Here is a 19496-nt window from a genome sequence, read left to right on the forward strand (position 1 = left end):
CTTAGGATAACGGCATTTACAACTGCAGCTTTCTTTGTTCCTCTCTTTCTTTCTTTTATTGATTTTTTATTATCTTTTTTTTTCCATCAATGTCCCCGGAAGAAATGTCCCTAGAAAAAATGTCTCCTGAGGAACATTCACTTTTAATACGCGTGGACTGGTTGACTTCGGACGTTAACTTTTTACTAGGACGGTCACGACGGTGTGAAGATTTGCATTTTTGGAACACCGAAGCGAGCAATATATCGTATCCTATTCCATTTCCGAATCAAATCTGGAATTCAGTGTTCGAATTCCGAATCGAATTGATGTTTCTTCTAATCCGAATATATTTGAATAGTCCCGAAGCTGCACATGTAAGGTCGGCACATGGAGGTCATAAAAAGAGTAAGCGCTATATCAGCTATACACTGACACATACGTACCGTACATGTTTATATTCCAACATATGCTGTATATGCATCCGATACGGTTATTCAACGAGTCGCTTAATTTATTCGTATTCAATTCCGTTTTAATATGACACTTCACACATAACATTTCTTTGCCTATAGGGGGTCGCTTTGGGGACAAGGGTCAGCTTTGGTGCATTTATTTCGTTGTTTCTTGCACAAAAGCGGCCTGTACAGACATGAGGCTCCCGAGACGCAACGCGTGACACCGCTAGACATATTGAAATACATTTTTTCCTGTCAATTTTGTTGCTTCCCTCCTGCATTTTATTTTCCTTTTTACACATCACCCTGCACGTCGATCCGCGCGCGCTTTTAAAAATAAAGAACTTGACATGCTCCTATAGCCATTCCGAATGACATCTTCTCTCCTGATTTGTTGAAACTGGGCGCCGAACGCCTTGCTGTGACACTTTACATTTGTGTTAATTAGCAGAGAAAATGTTTTTCGGTGCTAGTGCCGCAAAGCAACTGTTGCTGTACCCGGTGTACAGGCGTGGACAGAGGACAGCAAGAAGGTGGGTGACAGGGTGTTGGTATGCGTCCAGGGCCGACTTCAGGGCGAAATGTGCCGACATTCGTCTGGAATGCCTGCGGGAAAACCCACTATAAAACATGAGACAGCACAGCCGGTACGGGGATTTTTTCCGGGAACATTTTTTCCGGTTCCCATCCGACATCACTATTTACCACACAAACTCACGAAATTTCGATGTCTGTCCAAGTCATTTTAGCGAACGAGAGCCACATTTTTGGCGGCTTATAGGCTTAGCTTAGTCGTCCGGTTCCGGGACATTTGATCGAACGTCGTTTGGTCGAAAGCCGTTTGATCGAACGCGGAACATTTGGTCGAAAGCCATTTAATCGAACACCGTTTGATCGAAACGGCAGCGGTCGTATCGATCGATCTTTTTATTGGTTCGCTTGGAGCGTCGACGAAACAAAAAAGAAGAAGAAAACAACAAAAGAAAGCTTCAGTTCCAAATGCTGTTATCCTAAGGAATATTTCTCTGTGTAAGTAATATCATTCTGAGTAATCCGCTTGCCTATAAACACATTCCTCATCCTACACACTAAAAAATTTCACACCTCTTTAGGTGTTAAAAGGGCGTATTGCACAATTTACACCCCACACTTAACTGTCTAACACCCATTTGAGTGTAAAGGGGGTGTATCCTGCTGTTTACGCCCTTCTGTCTGCTTTTTACACCCCTTCGTGAGAAGGTCATCAGGCCCATAAGGTGTAAAAGGCGGGTCAGCTGCACACAGCATTTCTGTAATTTTAGCAGCGATGGGACTTATGCACCTTAACTTCTGTTCGTTCTGTGCTGTGAGGATAGTCCATGCACTCCAGTGTTTTTCAATGTGGCACTGAACATCATGCACATTACTTAGAACTGCACATAATTAAATGATATGCTGCAAATGATGCCAGCCGACTTCTTACACAGGCCAACTACCAAGACCAGTAACTGTGGATATTTTATTTAGGGTCTCAGAGGTGAACATGGGCATGGCAGTAATGGACTGCACTTAATATGTACACAACCATGCAGGGAAAAAATTGACGAAACTCTTTCAATCTAATGCGGCCTTCGAATGACATCAGAATGGCAAAGCAAAAGCAGATTAAAAAGGGACAGTAGGGACCCCAGCGGGTATTCAGATTCCGGCTGAATAACGTTCTCCTCCCGGCGTACATATACTGTATGTGCAAGGATACATCTGAAAATGAAATAGTTTTCGAGGAATTGAATTAAATCGAACACCCGAACCATATCCCGTTTCGGTTTCCTACTCACCGTGACGTCACGAACAGTGAGTGCAAAACTACGGTAATTCGATGGAAGCGAAGTCTAAGTTTCATTCCTATGCGCAGCATGAAACGCATCAAGGCAGGTGAATATATTCAGCAAAATGACCATTTGACAGAAAAATGACGTCACTACCGGTGTATGGTGCAGCCTACATTCAAGTCACGGTCTCAATCTTTAAAATGCTGTAATAAATTTTCAAAAGCAAATACAGAGGTACAGCTTTCTAAGGGTGTAACTGCTTACACCCTACAGACTTTACACCCAAATGGGTGTGAGTTATCAAACACCATTTTTACACTGGAAAGGGTGTAAAAGAGTTTAGTGTGTAATCCACTTTTTCCCATCCAGAAGGCGATCCAATTGCCTGGGTTGTTCACCGTATCCCGTTCAACAATTTGATAAGTTTTTCCTTTCTGACAGATAGTGACTAAACATCGCGCACATGCCTTTCACCCCTACACTCTCAGAAAAAGGGTGGAGCAGTTACACCTTTTAGGAGGTAATAGTTGTCGCATATGTTGTGCCTAAAAGGTTGCAAAGTTCTACCTGCTACCTCACTCTCTGCCACGAATGATAGGGTTACTACTTCTGATTCGGTGAGCGAGGGGGACGTACGCCCTTTTGTGGCAATTTGGGTATATGATAACTGCTTTTACCACCCTTTTAAACCCTTTATGAGTCGCTATGTTGACCTAGGTGGTAACTATAGAAGTTAGCACCTTTTCACACCCTTTTTCCTGAGAGTGCATGTCGCAAAGCAGTACATAGGGTTGCCGCGTGGCCGCTATTTCATCGGCTCGGTCGTTTATTTGCGCGTTCTGCCGGTTGCCGTAAGCCTCATGCCGGTATTTGCAGCCGAAGGTCTCTCATATACAGAGTGTCCCAGAAAACGTGTCATTGAATTATAATAAAAAAACTACACCACCTAGAGTCATGGGGTCAATGGCATTTGTTCTTACTGGGTTTTTGCCACCTCCTCATGTGAATGTCGTGTAACGTAAGTTTAATTATGTAAATTTTTGCGAGCTTAAGTCGGAAATTTGCCTAGTAAAGGTCACTTTTTTACCCCACCAATGTGAAGAGCGTGTCTAATTTAGTCAAATTAATGATAATTTACAGGGATATTCAGGGGCTATCCCATCGGACAAAATAGCAGAACATCATGCTCTACGGAGGTCGCACAGAATAGCGCACGATGAATTTTTCAGCGCAATCTTTGTCAGTCCGACGAAAGGAGGTTGGAAACCCAGCCCTCCCCGACATCGCAGAAAGAGATAAAACAGGCACGGCTTATCACGTCCGACTTTCGCTGGGATAATGGTTTCCCTCTCCGAATTTTAGGAACTGTTACTTTTTTTACTATCACTCTGTAGGCTGGCTTCGGAACCTCCTTTCGTCGCACTGAGAGCGATTGCGCTCAAAAAGTCATCGCGCGCTATGGTCCGGTGCTCCGAAAAGCATGATACTCGGCTATTTTTTCCGATGGGATAGCTCGTGAATATCACTGTGAATTATCATGAATTTGAGTGAATTCGGCACGCTCTTCATATTGGTGGGGTAAAAAAGTGACCTTTACTTGGCAAATTTCCGAGTTCAGTTCGCAAATATTTACATAATTAAACTCGGAGTACATGACATTCACATTAGGAGGTGGCAAAAACCTAATAAGAACAAATGCTGTTGACTGCATGATTCTAGGTGGCGTAGTTTTTTTATTATAATTTAATGACACGTTTTCTGGGACACCCTGTTGAGCCTTTTGCCAGACTCCTCCTTCAACATTCTACAGGTGTACGAAGAAATCTGGAGCGGAGGTCCAATTCCGCAGTTACCCGGTAAAGAAATCTCAATTGAATGATGGCTGTTGAAGTTATCCTCCCATAATTCCCCTTTCCCTCGCCTTTCCTCCTCTCCCTTTAACCTCTCCCGTGACCGGTATCTTTCACGGTGAAAAGCGGCAACCCTAATTGGAATGAAATAATCCTGCAGATACCGGAAAGGAAACCGAGAATGAGCAAAGCTGCACCTTACGCCTTTTTGTAGCAATTTGGATATATGGTAATTGCTTTTGCCACCCTGTTACACCCTTTATCAGACGCTATGTTGACCTAGGTGGTAACTATCGAAGTTACCACCTTTTCACACCCGTTTTTCTTAGAGTGTAGTCCGCCAACACTTTGTCAAACAATAATTGATGTCAATTGTCAAATAATCGACATTTTTGACAAACAAATAAACCAAATAAATAAATGATATTTCTGAATGATTTATACGCGTCGAACGTGGACAAATTTTAACAATGTATTATTAATGTTTGTAGTTAACTGACCATTGGTTTGGAGATAGAACAGTTTTAGTTTATTTACTACATCACCATTACTTATTTGTTGTGGTTAGTTTATTTACTTTGCGCCTATGTGCAAATGAATCTAAATTTGTTTTTTCCAACATACGAGGGGTGTTCAAGTCAAACCGGGATTTTTCATTTTTCGCAAAAGTAAAATGAAGTTACAGGCGAGAAATTAGTTTTATTTTTCAACGTAATCTCCAGCTGCACTAATTCACTTGTCCCAGCGTTTCACGAGGGCTTGGATGCCAGCAGCATAGAAATCCTTACCGGCGCGTAGCAGCCATGATCGGACCGCATTCTTGACCTCTTCGTCGCAGCTGAAGTGGCGGGCCCCAAGGAACGCCTTCAATGGCCCGAAGAGATGGAAATCGCTGGGGGCGAGGTCTGGACTGTAAGGGGGATGTGGCAGCAACTCCCAGCCAAGTTCCTGTAAGGTGCGTGTCGTGAGATGCGCGGTATGCGGGCGTGCATTATCCTGTAGGAGGAAGACTCCTTTGGTGATGAGGCCCGGCCGCTTTTGCTACAGCGCCTTATGCACATCCCTGAGAACCTGGCAGTAATATGCACTATTGATGGTGGTACCACTGGGCAGAAAATCAACATGAACAACGCCAGCCTTGTCCTAGAAGACCGTGGCCATGACCTTACCCGCAGACGGGGTGCTTCGGAACTTCTTTGCAGATGGCGAGCCCGGATGCTTCCACTGTTTTGATGCGCGTTTAGACTCAGGAGTGAAATGGTGCACCCACGTTTCATCGCACGTGATGATCCGATCAAGGAACGGCTGTCCTTCAGTGTCGAAACGGTATACCTTAGCTCTTGGGTGATTTAACGGGTTTAATAGATGTAATATTGTTCTTCTACGCTTCGTAATTCTATTTACAATTTATTGTTCAATTCTTCTCCTTCATAACTTGTGCAGCGTTAATACAAAAACGCACTATTTCTCGTATTCGGCCGAGTAGACGCACCGCCGTCCAGATACCTCTATCCATCGTTCCGTCATCTGAAGAATTGTAGCACCCAATCAGACGACAACGCGGAGGTACACATAACGTTATTCTGCTTTACCCTCTTCAAGATGATGGTGGTGGTGGTGGTGGTGGGTGGTGGAAGGGCTTGCCGTTGTCGGCCTCACGTAGGTGGGCAACGTCACGACTGACGCCCTGGGGGAATGTGCGTCCTGGGCCGACTTCTAAGGGAACTTCAAGATGAACTTCATTACATGGCACGCTCCTAGCCAACCATCATTCCGAATAACAAAGTTCTCGTCTCTGATTTGTTGAAGAAGGGAGGGGTAGCCCATTTTGTAGCAGTGCATAATAGATACATAATAGGCTCCGGCTCTCGCTATCAACAAATCATGGACGAGAACGTTGTCATTCGGGAATATGGTTGTCTAGGAGCGTGCTATGTGTTGAAGGTACGCACCTATCAAATTCACCTATACAAAAGGTTTCACAGACAACACGTTGAAATCGCCGTTTGGAGCCGACACAGGGCGAGCTCGCTTGGTAGAGTTCATAGCTCATTTAAACTCGCGACCTCAACCGTGCACAATGGGGATTATTTCGGAGTCGGAGGCGAACGGCGTGATAAGGACGGCGAGCGCGGCGCCATCTAGAATCGCAAAAATCATAAATCGGAGTTGCTCCCCGACTGGTATGGCCTCTTAAGTGAAAATAAAGACGAGGAGTGTTTGCTGACACAGTGCTCTTGTCTATATTGCAGGTTGGAAGACAACTCTCCTAAAGCGGTAAGTGCTATGTTTATGTTCAGAATATATTTAATAAACATTCGGAAACGCCATAGTACATCATTCACGTGCGTGACATTACGATACGATAAGAGCAGCACTAACACTGATACAACACTACTGACAATACTACGAGAATTATATTTATTTCTACTTACTTCGAATTTAATTATGTACAATAATCGTTCGTAAATAATGTTTCAAGTACCAGGCTGATCGATAGTAAAGCATTTCCGTACAAGTGTGCCGATTTCTCTTCTTCGTTATGCACTGCACAAGATGTGCATCCCAAACAGCTACATTGAAGTCTGCTCCAGACCGCTTGGACAATAGAACCTTCGATATAGTCAAGGTGCTGGGTGTATGGGAACCCAGGAAGAGAGATGCGGCGGTATCAGCGCTTGTCAACTTCATAGTGAGCAGTGATATGGAATCTGTATTTTAGGACCGCATTCTAGGCATGTGTCGTCGAGTCCCCCGTTCCTGTCAGTCCCTCGCAATTTATTTCACTTCTAGGGGATGCAACTATACGCATGTGCACGTACAGTTCGGTGACCGGGAGGGGTGATGTTTTTCTATTTTTGTGTTTTTATCTTTTCATTTCTCTTTTTCCTTTCATTTAGGGGGTCTTTGTGGGAGTAGCAGAATAGACGATTTTAGAAAGATGCGCGCGCCACCAAGCGCGCGGCGCAAAGCAGCATGGGAACTGAGCGACACTGCTCCGTCTATGGCGGGCTTCTAGCACGCCATACTCCGTCGTCTGCTTACCCCGGCTGACGCTGCTGCTCCCCACACCGGGAATGTTGTTGTTCTTCTTCTACCTCCGCTTCTCACTGTCTCGTAATCCTTCAAGGCGCTATAAGTTCCCATGAGCCCCTGCTTGCCTCAGGTGGCTTTTGTGAAAAAGGTCTATTCATCAGGTGACGAATTCAATATCTTCATTTTTTTTTCTATAATCAAACTCCTCTCTTCTTCATCTTCTTTACTACGTAAATGTATCTGCTCCTTCCGTCCGACAAACACACGAGAGAGCCCTAAGCTGTCAAACAGGATACGCTAAAGTATGTTTCATTAACGCACAAAGAAGGATGCTTACACTTGTGAACGGCGAGCCTGCATCGTACAAGTTTCGCGTCTGTTCCATTGGTATTTCATCTGTTCATATTCGGCAGCTTATCCGAGGTACTTAGGTACCCCGCACTCTTAAAACACATAACATAACATAACATCCTGATCCACATAACATCCTGATGGCCAACCATTGCAAAGAAATGATCTCGTTATCACACCTGGAAAGCACGAGGCGTAAACCTTTTATGACAATTCCGGCATACTTCATAGTATCACAAAAAGGCGTACCTGTGCAAGACGTAGGTCCTGTGCAAGAAGAAAAGAAACCACCGCACAATCACACCTTTCGCCTTTATCAACGCCTCTGTCATCAGCCGCCAGTCACTGAATGACGGCCTGCGCGACAAGGCCCTCGATCGGAATACGCTACAAAAGTAGGTCAGCCTTTCGCGCAGTCCCTCAGCTTTTCCCTTTCCCCTCGTGCACGTAGAATGGTCTCATTGGATGGCTCTCAAACAAGGTACCACAACAACTGCACGTGACGTCTACGTTCCTTCAACGTTTTCACCATACACTCTTAAAAATGAACTTCACCACATAGCACGCTCCTAGCCAACCGTAATCTCGAATGATATCGTTATCTACCTTGATTTGTTGAAAACGGAAGGCGTACGCCTTTTTTGTGACAATTATGAAAAGCACAAGTGTCACAAAAAAGCATACGCCTCTCGTTTTCTACAAATCATGTGAGAGAACGATGTCACTCGGGATGATGGTTGGCTTGGAGCGTGCTACGTGGTGAAGTTCATTTTTAAGAGTGTACACTCTTAAAAATGAACTTCACCACATAGCACGCTCCTAGCCACCCGTAATCTCGAATGATATCGTTATCTACCTTGATTTGTTGACACCAGGGCAGATGACGATATCGTTCGAGATTGTGGTTGGCTAGGAGCGTGCTATGAGGTGAAGTTCATTTCTAAGAGTGTAGTGTTGTGGCCCGTCTGGGAATACCCCCATTTTGCTGCTTTCTGGGTGGAGAGACGCTTTGTCACGTGCTTTCTCCAACATTTTCTTTCTCTCATACGCAGAGACGTACCGTCGTAGCGTATGAAACTGTGTTGGTCCTTTCCGCTTCGCCTCGATAGTGGCGGAGCCAAGAGTTCCGCAAACGCAAATTCTGCCGGTTCGCGCGGCGACTGATTTTCGGCAAAACAAAGAAAAACACACACACACGTGATTTTCATTGGAATAGTGTGTTACAGGTACGGGCAGGCTTCCGAATTCAGAAAGAAAACTTTTACTTTTGCTTGGCCATTTTTCGAGTTTAATTATGCAAAATAGCTTAATTAATACGTGAGACAAACGGAAACGGACTCAATTTGGGGCAAAAGTCTTTATGAGTGTATTCCAAGTAGTTTTATCATTTTGAAGTGACACCTATTTTCAGGAATTTAGTGACATCCTCTCGTGAAACGCCCTGTATATTTACGTGTGCAGATTCGGAACTATTCGAATATATGCAGTTCGAATATTCGCACACGCCTAACGCATAATATCTCTCCCCACATTTCAGACGTTTCACGTATTGCACGTTCACCCTCCACATATCTAAAGCAGGGAACGCGCTCTGTTGTGCCTAGATGGTGTACAAACGCGGCAATTGCCACAGTCTGAGTGGCTGGCAAACAAACAGAATTGCGCGCGGCCGCTCAATTTCACTTGGTGGTGCAACGGAAGTCGAATCAAACGACCAACGATACGCTGCTCTCTGAGGAAAGTTGTTGAAACGATTCTAACGTCATTCCAGCGATCCCTGCTTTCAACGAAGACACACAAAAGTGCATATTTACGAAACTGAATGCGAAGGAAAGGCGACGCAAACAAAACAGAAACATGCTTGATTGAGTTTCGCCTCCCATCTTTTTGTTGGCTCTTCTGTTCATTTTCGCGGCAGTCGTTGGTTTCGCAAGCAGATATGTCGGAAAGCACGCGAAAATGCGCAGAATTCGTTCCATTTAACGGGAGGTTGGTATCTTTACTGTGCATACTATCAAAAACTGCTAAATACTACAATCGGACAAAAAAAAAAAGAACAAGAAACAACAACAACAACAACTTTATTGCGAGATGATGAATGGGGAGCTTCATCGCCAGGGGCGATACTCTACCCCATTGCTGGTGGTGATGCGGGGAATGAAATAATGAGCCCCTTCACAATAAGGATCGAAGTCCTATGATGTCCAGAAAGGTGAAGAGTGCTTTTAGGGCAGAACGTTGGTGGGCTGGATGTGGCCAGGGACCAAGGACATTGTATGAAAAAAAGTAAATGGGGGAGGAATTGACAGAAATTCATCTAGACAGCAATTCTTTCTCATATTTGCCTCTGGACCTGGAATTTACTGCCTAGTACTGCAAACACCGTAAACCCTCGTTATAACAGCGACAACAACTACTACATGAATGATGATGGGATGACGTGTTTCACCGCAACAATTGCGATAGCATACCTCAGCGCCCTCGTTATAAACAAATAAAAATATATAAATTCATGATTATGAATGGGGAAATTCGCCACATTAGGTGCGGCCCACTATACCCCAAGGCACAATGGACGTTATAACCAATTCGTTATAATTTGTATATAATGTATATAATTCGTTAAAACGAAGTCAACAGGACTCAGCAAAATTCGACATAAGTGAGGTGAGCAACACATCCTTCAGCTTGAGGAAAAACTCGTTAAAACAGACAGAGGACAGAGAACCATACTTGTTCTTTTGTCAACCAGCTTGTCTTGTCTGTCTCTTTTAAGGTGTCCTAACGCGTTCTTTGTCCTCTGTCTGTTTTAACGCGTTTTTCCTGAAGCTCAAGGATATGTTGCCACAGTTACGCTATAGCTCACTTTCTTTTTAGTGTTGTGTTCATCGGTATAAGTGGCAATTCGATCACGGCGGAAGTGCTACAGAAACAGTGACAGTAGCCTTGGAAGCGCGCGGAAAGACAGCGCAATCTTATAAAAATTAGTTGGAGTTGGAGTTAGGAAAGAAAAATATATGGAGATTGTGGCTCCCACGATTTACAGGGGCCGGCTCATTTAATCGCATAAGCCCTCAGAACTGTAGGGTAAGAATTTTCGTCCCTATCAGACTAATAGTTTTTTTTAGAAAATCAGAATTAAAATTTGCGGGCAACACCGTGCCGAAATAGAAACCAACTTCACGTTGCCCGTCAAGTATACGGCGGCGAAACTACATTGCATGCTCATAACACTGGGTCTAAAGCAGTGACGTAGTTGTCTCACAGTAAGTGTCGCGCCGACCGATTTTGCCTTGATTTTGACAACAAATCAAGTTTTTTTTCAGAGCGGCATATATGACGTGTGCGCTACGTTGTGAGGTATTTATAAGCAACAAGCACTTAAATGACACCACTCATGTAGGCTGCTTGCTCATTGCGTCATGGTGCCCTTAAAAATGTATTCAAGCTATCGCAATGAAACATTGTGATGAGTTCCCCCACCGCCTTTTAAGTCATCTGGACAAAGACAGGGAGGGCGAAGGAGAAAAGAGAAGCGGGGTTTCGCCGGCTCACTCTTCGCGTCAAACGGAGTCGGCTGGCAGGACACTTTAAATGATTGGGTTCAAAACGTCTGCATTTCGTTCTTCGAGACAATATGATACCTCGCATAAAGCGGTAATTTGAGAAAGGCAATTTCGTTAACCCGTGGGTTAACTGTAGTCCCTAAACTTCGAATAAGTCCCTAAATGAACTAGCGGTTGTGGCAATGCTTCTAGTCCCCAAAAAGACTAAAATGACTCCTTGTATTTTGTAGTTACTTTTCCATGTAGTACTATATTCTCCTTTTACTTTTTCATGAACTACCTCATGCCCGCGTGGTCGGCTCCAGCGGGTTGCACTTTGGTGGAAGCGTCGCTTCCATTTTATCCTTAAATTCCCTTCGTTTCATTTTGCATTTCAAAGAACACCTCCGGAGACTACCAACACAGAATAATAGACAACACTAAAATATCAGTCATGCTTTCTTTCCCCACTCGGTCCTCCTCACTCACTCCTCCATGCCTAGTCCCTCCCCTTTTCGGCGGCATTCTTCCTTCGAATAAGGCTCAACGTAACCATTAAGCAGATATTCAATCAACGCCTGTGTTCCGACATCTTTGGGTACAGCTGCACCTATGGAAAGCGAAAAGGGCTACATGTGGCCCAAGGAAAACGGGATGTGACCAGCGGGATGTGTGATTTATTATAACGATACCGTACGAGGCACACTTTTTTCTTGTTCATATTGTCTTAATGATCAATGATTAACAGTTGAAGAATGTAGAGGGTTGGGTCAAGATCCCCTTTGCAAAATTAACAATAAAAATATAAAGCACTGAAAGCTTTCCTTTAATGGATACAAGCTTTCATGCAGTGGACTGCATTTCGTCAGGTACAAAAACAACAGCATTGGAGTTACAAATATCTACACTCGAATGGCACACAGGTGAACACACGAAAAGGGAGGCTCTCCCTTTTCGTATGTTCACGTGTGTGCCATCCGAGTGTATATACCGGGTGATTCAGTTAAATCCCCGGGCTAAATAATTCACGAACGGGTGCACCAATCGACGAACTTTCTTTTTTACAAGTATCTGTCCGATACCATCTACAAGCTGCGCACCGTGTGAATGAGTGGGAGGCGTTCATTATTTAAATAAAAATTCAAATGAGTTTCGTAAAAAAAAAAACATAACTTCCAAAGCAGGGCGCTGTCGGCATTAAAATGAGTACTACCCCTTTTGGGGCCTTCAGTGGACACCTTTTAGAGAAAAATCTGCCACCGAAGCCGGTCATCTGTTGCAGTAATTAGTTGGTTTCAGTTTACATATTTTTGTCGCGGCTGGTCGCAGTGAAGCACAAGAGCACGCTCTTCCACTCCCTTATCCACCAATGAATTATGTCCTTACAACAATGAATTACACCAATGAATTACGTCCTTTTGCGTCCGCGAACGGTGGCGTTCGCGAAGCTACCGTCACCGTTTTTGTGTCACTTCCGCTTTTACCGAACGATTTCCGGTCCCCTCGACTTCGTTATAACCAGGCTTTACTGTAAATACCTTTTTGCGTAATTTCGCGTGTAATCAATTAGTTTTGAGAGAAAGGAATTTTTACAAGTAGTCTTATTACGACTTTGTGTCATCCATTACCGTGTAATCCATTACTCTTTGACCAAAGGCTGGGGATTATGGGGAGTATTCATTTTAATCTCTTCCTACCGCAAGCGGCGAGCGCGACCTCCAGGGGGCGCGCTCAAAGTCGCGTTATCCGCCGGTAGTGTGGAAACAAGGAGGAAATGAAAATAAAGAGTATGACGTCACTCTGCGGGATTCCGAAAGTTTCGATCAGGTGAAACATCTGGGACAAACAATTCTCCTCCCCCAGCTCGCAGCTCATATAGCTTAGTCGTTGCTTAATTGAACCGTAATTGTTTCTCCTAAAAGTTCAAAGCGTGCAGCGACACTGCTACGAAATTTATCGCGTCACTTGTCCGTCGCTATAGTACGTCGTATCTATGTTGGTCTACGCCATCTACACTGTCAGCTGAATTGTTTGTCCCGGTTTCGGCGGCGTCTCACCACTGATTGGTCGGCTCCGGTCACCTGATCTATATGACGTGCACTATATGTCGTCACTTCCGCTACACTTTTGTGATTCGGAAACAAAAAGGCGGTGCTCCCTCCTTAGTGTTTTTCTTTCTTTGTGTGGCAACAGCGGAATGCATATCTGCTTTAGTGGCCATCGTTGGTCGTGATTATGCGGTATTGCGTCTTTTTAACTGTAAGTCATCAGCGCGTGGGACCTGCTTTCACAAGTAGCCGAAAGATGAAAAGCTTCATAACATTTTGATAATCAAGCTGCGAAATGGAAAGCAGACGCCAGAAAACTGGGTGCACTATGAGGCCTCTTTAATGGATATATAGTATATATACACCGGCAAACAACAATACAACAACTAAAATGTTTGACGCTTCGAAACTCATTCGAGTTTCATCATCAGAATGACGTAGCACAAGCTGCAGGTCCCTTATTTTTATGTAACAAGGGTACGTAGCATAGGTAGGTAGGGGGGCCTGGGTGTCTATTGATAGCCTCTTTGGTTATATTTATGTGCCAGGATTCCAACTGTTTTCGCCCCCCCCCCCCCTCAACGACCCTCACGAGCTAAAATTTCTGGATTATCGAGGCCTAATCTGTGAACAGTTCTTACCGCGTATTCACATAGTTCATTTTGCTTCTCTGCGGTTTGCTTCACATTTTGACAGCCCTGCGAAGATGGCGTAAGCGAAGATGGCGGAAGGCGTGTGGCAAGAAGTTTAAGCGAGCCTCCCACGAACCACCATTCCTTAGGTGCGCTTGCGTTATCTTCCTCCAAGTCCGAAGCGGAGGTGGCTCGGCTCCTTCGAAGGCTGTATGTACAACGTGGTTTTCTTCCCATGCGACTACCTTAGTCGAACGGATTCAAGCTGCGCCCACAGTCAATAACCCGGACATAGGTATGGATTTCTCACTGGTCGAGTTCAGAAACATCGACAGAATGGCGTAAATGCAGGCTAGCTGGTGGATAAATTCCATGATTTCTCATGAAACGTTTTCTCATGTTTTCACGTGAGAAAACGTTTTGCTGGTTTGAGCCTTCGTGTTTGTGTTTGTTTACGTGTCTTGCCCATCGCTCTGGCTTGCCTATCATCGAGTTCAGAAGCGCGTTGCTGCTATCTCGGGTGCGGTCCTCTCCTTGGACGGATAACGTCACCTATAGGGCTCTCCGTCACCTCGATCAGAAATGTGTGAAGTGTCTGCTGGAGGTATTTAATAGATCATGGAGGTCAATGAATGTACCTGACAGTTGGAAGCGCGCGCGTGTTATTCCGCTGTTGATGCCAGGTAAATCGCCATGGCAGCTCTCCTCCTTTAGACCAGTGAGCCTGACTAGCTGCCTTGGAAAGTTGATGGAGCGCATGGTACTCGCCAGACTGGAGTGGTGGCTTGAACATCCCGGCGTTTTTCCGCAAGAAATGTGAGGCTTTCGACGGCACAGAGCAGCAATAGACTCGGTTCTCGATTTAATCACTTCTGTGGAAGAGGCAAAGGTGCACAAAAAGACGGTGCTGGCAGCCTTCCTCGATGTAAAGCGGGCGTACGACACTGCCACGCTTCTGTCCTCCATGGCCTTGTTGATGCCACCCTACCTTCCAGAGCACTCTCATGGCTTACTGATTTTCTTCATGGACGGGAACTGTTCGTCCGCACAAGCCAGGGAGATAGAGACTTTGTCACGTTGGCCCAAGGGGTGCCGCAGGGAATTGTTCTGAGCCCCATCTTATTTGACATTGTTACGGCTGGCCTTCGAGGTTGCGTCGGCAGGAAAGTGGTTATGTCCATCTATGCTGATGACATTTGTCTCTGGACCAGCGGCAAATCCCGTCCTGCCCTCCAGCGACGCCTCCAATTCGCTCCCGATGCTATCCAGCAGTACCTGTCACTGGCGGGCTTAGACATATCGACGGAAAAGACAGTAATACTCCCTTTTACAAGGCGGAACATGCGGCCCTTCCAGATTTCGGTTGCTGGCATACCATTGAAGCCCGTGTCTCACCATAGGTTCCTCGGTTTCACTGTTGATACTGGGCTCTCTTGGTAAGTAGTAGTAGTAAGTACTTGATAAGTAGCCATCAAGATGCGTGCGTAAGCACATCTTCTGTTCTTTAACCGAAAAGGAACTGATCTTCCTCAGAACCGGTGTGCTCAAAACCGGTGTGCCCAGAACGGTGACACGTGTGCTATGAAGGTGGTTTCTGTTTTTGCTAAGTTTCTTCAATAAACGTGGGTGGAAGTTAGCGCCGGTCGTGTCTGTTTCTCCGTTCTTTGTCCGTGTTCCTTGCGCTCTCAGTTCAGATGTACGAACTCGAACGAGTTTCGAAACGTCAAACATTTTAGTTGTTGTATTGTTGTTTGCCGGTGTATATACCCATTACAAATGTCAATCCCCGGCATTTTGACTATTTTCAAGACTATTAGGCATGTTCGGAGCACTTCGCAGAAGCGGACTTTGGCATTAAAGTCAAAATAAATTAGTATTTGGTGGGCAGACAACTGCAGTGATATGCTGGTTTTGATCTCCCGTTCAGATCCAAAACGTCCATTTCTCAACGAATTATTGTGCCGCCAAGATATCTACCTACGCGAATGCTCGATAAGCCTCGATCACAAAAGTCAAAAGCCGGTGAGAATAGTCACTGCGCTGCAGGTACATCATCCAGTCAAACTATATCAACGTCAGCACTGTCAGATGTGTCCTTGAGTCATTTCGTACATTGTCCTATGCTTTACCGTTACCCCAGGATACAGATTAAGGCTCACAGCTGAAGAAAACTGGTTTTCACACGCACGTTGTTTTCAGTACGTGCTTGTATGTACCATTAGCGGCTGCATAATGCAATGCGCTAGCGTCGAACGACCAGTCGTAAATGGAATGGCATACACTTGACATCGATCTTAGGGATGGAACGATATCGATATCCTTATCGATATTATCGATATGCCTGCGATGTTATCGATACTTTTAAAATGTCGATATTTATCGGTAAAAATATCGATATTCCCATCGATATGAATATCTCTATGACATCAATATGAATATCGATATGCATGGTGATAGAAATATTAGTAATGCGGCGGCTTCTTTGCGCAGACAGGTTATGAAAAAAGGAGCGTGTCAACGAGTTTATTAACCAAACTTGACGGCTTTTCCCCCTCTCTTCCTCTTGATTTGGTTTTGCAATACGATGCCGATATTTCCTGTAAAGATGTGATGCATGTTAAGGGAAAACTTCTATTAGTCTCTAAAAGTTCGTGGATCGACCGGGGCTGCATTTCGTGCCGAACGACGCCTTGGAATGTCCAGAACGAGTTCACCGAGCGCGCAAGGTAAACGGCAGTCGAAACCGAGGGGAGGGGGACATATTTATTAGACGAAAAGGGGAAAAAAAAAACGGGGGAAAGGTCAGCCAAACGAGACGTCGGCTTGCTGTTCCAGAAATAAATAAATAAATAAATAAATAAATAAATAAAATTAAGAAATAATAAATCAATAAAAAAGAAAAGAATTAAAGAAAGAAAGAAATAGGAAGGAATAAGAAATAAATAAATACCGAGGATTTTCTGTTGCTGGCGTGGCTCCGTATTCGCAAACATCCACTGCTCGAGGAACAAAGAAGAAGGAGGCAGTCAAGCTGGTGCCGACGACTTCCTCTACACTCACCTAAAATCTTGCACTATTTATTCACGGATATCTCTGACCCAATAATTGATGATGTATCCTTATTGGTCCTCGTAATGCACGTTGTTCGCCGGCGTCTTCATCACGGTGATATCTTCCAGCGCGCACAAATTTAAACAGGAACATACTCTGCATGCAATAACTCTGCATTGAGGGCTGCGCACGATTGTCTCATCGCACGTCGTCCACGGCCGCAGAGCTCCATGGGATGATCATGGCGATGCAATTTATAAAAGCACATGAAGACCCCAAAATCATGGGTTGTTTGCAGTGATTCACAGACCGGATTGCGAGCATTACAAGCGCCGGGCGGATCAGCAGGTCTTGCTTCAGTCGTACACGACGCCATTAAGACTTACAACGCGCGTGTAGTAAAAGGACACGACATTATCCTTCAGTGAATCCCTGGCCATTCCTGCATACCTGCGAGTGACGCGGCGGACGCAGCGGCATCCCGAGCACATCAGTCCGGTCCGGTTCGTAAGGTGTATTTTACTCCCTTTGACACCCGCTTAATGGTGTCTACTTTGACCAAGAGACTAAGCAGAGACCTGTGGGGCAGTGATTCTGAAAGGCCGCCACTGACCAGCATAGACCCACACTTTTCGTTTGTGGTCCCAGCCTCGCTTCCTCGGTTCATGGAGACCCTAATCCACCGGTTTCGTCTGAAGGTCCCATGCAGCCGTAGCTTTCTACACCATGACCGGAAAAGCAGCCTCCCCAAACTGCTCCATGTGCGGTGTTGTGGAAGATGTAGAGCACATTTTGATGCCCTGCGTATACGATACACTGAAACTCGTCGTCTTCTACAGTCTGAGCTGGCAGCAGTGGACGGCCGTCCGCTCAGCGTTTCAAAAGTACTTGTGCCCTGGAATCAGAGTGCCATAGTGAATTTTTTCCGGGACATTGATACAGACAACAAGTTTTGAGCCTCTGTGTGTTTTGTGGGTTTTGTTGTTCGACCGTTTGCGTGTTACGTGCTTGCGCGTTCTGTGACATCTCAGTGTGTGTGTGTACTTGTTTTCTGTCAGAATCACCACCACCACTAATCATCATCATCAGCATCAGCATCGCCATCATCCTGCTCACTTTCATTGGCATCAACATTCCAGGAGTTTTTCACCGGAGTAACTGTGCAAGTGATGTGGAGTTGCGGGCCTCACATTAGTTAAGCCAAAATCTCCATTTAATTTTTTCTTAAATCCAAACCGAACCAAGGAATTTCATCGTCATTTGGCTCTATCGTATAGCCACGCTTCAGGACAGGTTACGTTCAAGGCGGTCCCTCCGCTGTCGACAATTATGAAGCTCAACGAAACATGAGGTTGCAAGCCGGCGAACGGCGTTGTATCCACACTGCGTAGTTAGTTCAGCGGTCGCGGGAGGGGCGCCACCGTTCCCGCTAGCCCCCATTTGAACGTAGTGAGCCACTTGGAAATTCTAAGTAACTTTGATGGTACGGACGAAGCTCCACTGTCTCGCCGAGCACTGGTTAATATATAAGGTGTTTGCCCGAAACAACATCGAAGTTCCATGGAGCGCGGACGCCGAAAGATTATTCAGTGTAGCTGCAAACAAGAAAGCGGCCAGTCATAAATCCGCTTGCGCAGATTTATGACTGGTAACTTCAAGCAACGGCTATGCTATAAAGGTCTAACGGCAGGAATTCCCCCTTTTGTAGTTATATCAAATGGAGTACTTTTGATCGATAGACAACCTGTGAGGTGCAAAGTGGAAAATCGTCACTGTTTTCGTTCCCACTAACTCGGACTAGAATTCTATAGATATCTTAACAAAAATGGATATTTATTCGTGACATGTGCCTGTACGGACTGATGACAAATGTTTAGAACTCGGGTAAACTGTGGCCCGCAAGACCACAGCATTAGACGGCTACGCATTATGTACTTTTCAAACAAAGTTTTTATTCTCTCTGCGAGAGAGAGTACACACACAGTGTACACAGTGTATACAAACTTTTACCCTCCGCATCGTGCAAAGTGAGAAATTTTGGTTACTTTGCAAAATTATTATATCTCTAATCACCCGCATATGATGGCCCAATACTGGTGTTTTGCCAACAAATTTTGCATGCCCATGCGCATTAATATGGTAAAAAAATCCTTGAACGTTAGCATAACCGCTTTGTCCCACCTTCCCATACATTCATAAGAAGCTATATAAAAATAAGAAAAAGAAAAGAAAGTAACAAAAAGTGCAGGTTCGAAGTGCCTTCCGTGCTCCCGTAATGGACTGAATTGGATTGGATATGAAAGAAAAATCTGGAGAGGTTAGTCCAGTCAGGACTGGCTACACCAAAACGGGTCCTTTAATGGACCTGTCACAACAACAGCGATTTTTATGGGTATTAGACTACTACCCACACTCTGTCCCCTCTTTGGTTAGTTACTCATTGCGGATACAAACTTGTGAGGGAGTCATACCTTCCTCCAACAACAACAACAACGACCGACTTTTTTGTACCGACTCTCTCTACGAGTACGCTTGCAACTTTATATCTTGTTAGAAAACGAACCAGCAAACAGACAAAAAGGCTTAGTGCTGCATTATTGGCCACGGTTCTCTTGTCCAAATAATATCCGAACAATGGCCACTATTTTACCAGGACGAAGGTATAAGGTGACGCAAAGTTATATGGCGAATTGGTTGCACGAGACAATTGCCGATAGAAACAGCGATTAACAGTT

At 44.9% G+C, this 19496-nt stretch overlaps 1 protein-coding gene across 5 annotated transcripts in view; it reads left to right on the forward strand.

Annotated features, from left to right (window-relative positions):
• LOC135396744 (muscarinic acetylcholine receptor DM1-like) overlaps positions 1-19496 on the forward strand; it is a 492974-nt gene that overhangs the window by 236598 nt on the left and 236880 nt on the right. For all 5 annotated transcript variants that reach the window (XR_010423516.1, XR_010423517.1, XM_064627887.1 and 2 more), the window contains exon 3: positions 6351-6375. The gene's annotated coding sequence lies outside the window, so the exon portion shown is untranslated. The remainder of the gene's footprint in view (positions 1-6350; positions 6376-19496) is intronic.

Source organism: Ornithodoros turicata, chromosome 6, assembly GCF_037126465.1.
Source record: "Ornithodoros turicata isolate Travis chromosome 6, ASM3712646v1, whole genome shotgun sequence".
Lineage (NCBI taxonomy): Eukaryota > Metazoa > Arthropoda > Arachnida > Ixodida > Argasidae > Ornithodoros > Ornithodoros turicata.